The sequence below is a fragment of the Phallusia mammillata genome, chromosome 6 (assembly GCF_965637545.1).
Source record: "Phallusia mammillata chromosome 6, kaPhaMamm4.hap1.1, whole genome shotgun sequence".
Lineage (NCBI taxonomy): Eukaryota > Metazoa > Chordata > Ascidiacea > Phlebobranchia > Ascidiidae > Phallusia > Phallusia mammillata.
The window spans coordinates 21,743,972-21,746,471 of NC_137257.1; the positions used below are offsets into that span (position 1 = coordinate 21,743,972).

Here is a 2,500-nt window from a genome sequence, read left to right on the forward strand (position 1 = left end):
ATGTACGATCAAATGAACCATAACTGATTTAATGAGCCATTCGCAGTTTCACTGTACGAGAGCGCGTACTTAGACTTGCATGGCTTAATCTTTGAGACAAGCATATGACTACTGGCAGGATCAACCAGGTAGCTAACCGTGAGCAATCGCCGTTGCCGGCGGCAGCTCGGGCAGCGCGCATCCGCGTCGCCGCCGCACCTTCTCGATTCGTCAGTTCCACGGGGGAAGACGAGTCCGACGTATTTCGCTTCGTTCGCCGCGCGAACTCCGAAAACAGCCATCACTCCGCGGCAGCGGCCGTGTCGCAAGCAGCGCACGGTCGGCAAAGCACACGGAGATTCCGGGCTCCTGAACCGATCTTCCACGTGGCGTGAGACACCTCCGAAGAGAGCGATTGGCGTCGGACGAGCAGCAGCACATCTGCCCAGCGAGCCTACCGCCATACGGAGCACTGCCATACACGTGCACGCGCAAGCACGAGGGAGCGGGGCTTTTACACAGCGCATGTTGGCCTCCGTAACGCTTCACAGCATCAACGCAGACTTCGCGCACAACCGCTCACCCAGAGAGAGTTACCCCTCATATATAGTAAAAAAACTTTATGCGGACCCCCTGCTACCTTCGCCGTTCGGGCGGTCGCGCACGCGCGCACATTGGAGTGACGCACGTGCGGTCGCAGCCGTTTCTCGAGCCTCGCCTCGACCGTTGTGCGCTGACGCCCAACGTCGACCGTTAATGATCCTTCCGCAGGTTCACCTACGGAAACCTTGTTACGACTTTTACTTCCTCTAAATGATCAAGTTAGATCGTCTTCTCGGACACCGGCCCGGCCGTTGCCGACCGCGCCAGGTCCAATCGGAGGACCTCACTAAACCATTCAATCGGTAGTAGCGACGGGCGGTGTGTACAAAGGGCAGGGACGTAATCAACGCGAGCTGATGACTCGCGCTTACTGGGCATTCCTCGTTCAAGGGAAACAATTGCAATTCCCTATCCCTAGCACGACCGGGGTTCAGCGGGTTACCCGGACCTTTCGGCCAAGGCGAGCACACGCTGATCCGGTCAGTGTAGCGCGCGTGCGGCCCCGAACATCTAAGGGCATCACAGACCTGTTATTGCTCAATCTCGTGTGGCTAAACGCCACTAGTCCCTCTAAGAAGTTAAACGCCGACCGATCGGGTCGCGTAACTAGTTAGCAAGCCAGAGTCTCGTTCGTTATCGGAATTAACCAGACAAATCGCTCCACCAACTAAGAACGGCCATGCACCACCACCCACAGAATCAAGAAAGAGCTCTCAATCTGTCAATCCTCACTGTGTCCGGGCCGGGTGAGATTCCCCGTGTTGAGTCAAATTAAGCCGCAGGCTCCACGCCTGGTGGTGCCCTTCCGTCAATTCCTTTAAGTTTCAGCTTTGCAACCATACTTCCCCCGGAACCCAAAGACTTTGGTTTCCCGCAAGCTGCCGGGGAGGTCGTCAAACTAACGCCCCCCGATCGCTGGTTGGCATCGTTTATAGTCAGAACTAGGACGGTATCTGATCGTCTTCGAACCTCTGACTTTCGCTCTTGATTAAAGAAAACATTCTTGGCAAATGCTTTCGCAGTCGCTCGTCTTGCGCCGATCCAAGAATTTCACCTCTAGCGGCACAGTACGAATGCCCCCGTCCGTCCCTCTTAATCATTACCTCGCGCTCCGAAAACCAACAAAATAGAACCGAGGTCCTATTCCATTATTCCATGCACCATTATTCAGGCGAGCCGCCTGCTTTGAACACTCTAATTTTTTCAAAGTAAACGTCCCGGCCGCCGCCGACACTCAGTCAAGGGCACCGGCGGAGCGCCGGGGGTGAGGGCCAGGTGCGGCCAGTGCACGCCTTGCGACGGACCGGCCGCCTGCGCCCAAGATCCAACTACGAGCTTTTTAACCGCAACAACTTAAATATACACTTTTGGAGCTGGAATTACCGCGGCTGCTGGCACCAGACTTGCCCTCCAATGGATACTCGTTAAAGGTTTTAAAGTGTGCTCATTCCAATTACAGGGCCTCGTTTAGAGTCCTGTATTGTTATTTTTCGTCACTACCTCCCCGCGTCGGGAATGGGTAATTTGCGCGCCTGCTGCCTTCCTTGGATGTGGTAGCCGTTTCTCAGGCTCCCTCTCCGGAATCGAACCCTGATTCCCCGTCACCCGTAAGAACCTCGGTAGGCCGATACCCTACCGACGAAAGTTGATAGGGCAGACACTTGAATGATCCGTCGCCGGTGCGAGACCGTGCGATCCGCTGAGTTACCCAGAGTCGCCAAGACGTGTCGGGCGCGACGAAACGCCGGCCCGGTCGGTTTTTGGACTGATAAATGCACGCCCGCCGTGAGGCAGGCGCCTGCCGCATGTATTAGCTCTAGATTTTGTACAGGTATCCACGTACGATGTACGATCAAATGAACCATAACTGATTTAATGAGCCATTCGCAGTTTCACTGTACGAGAGCGCGTACTTAGA

At 55.3% G+C, this 2,500-nt stretch overlaps 1 non-coding gene and 1 pseudogene across 1 annotated transcript in view; both read right to left on the minus strand.

The window, feature by feature from the left end:
- LOC145235432 (small subunit ribosomal RNA) overlaps positions 1 to 131 on the minus strand; it is a 1,509-nt pseudogene extending 1,378 nt beyond the window's left edge.
- A 602-nt stretch (positions 132 to 733) lies between these two features.
- Positions 734 to 2,500, minus strand: part of LOC145235305 (small subunit ribosomal RNA) — a 1,824-nt gene continuing 57 nt past the window's right edge. The window contains exon 1 of the ribosomal RNA XR_013861801.1: positions 734 to 2,500. This exon is cut by the window's right edge and continues 57 nt beyond it. This is a non-coding gene — a ribosomal RNA (small subunit ribosomal RNA).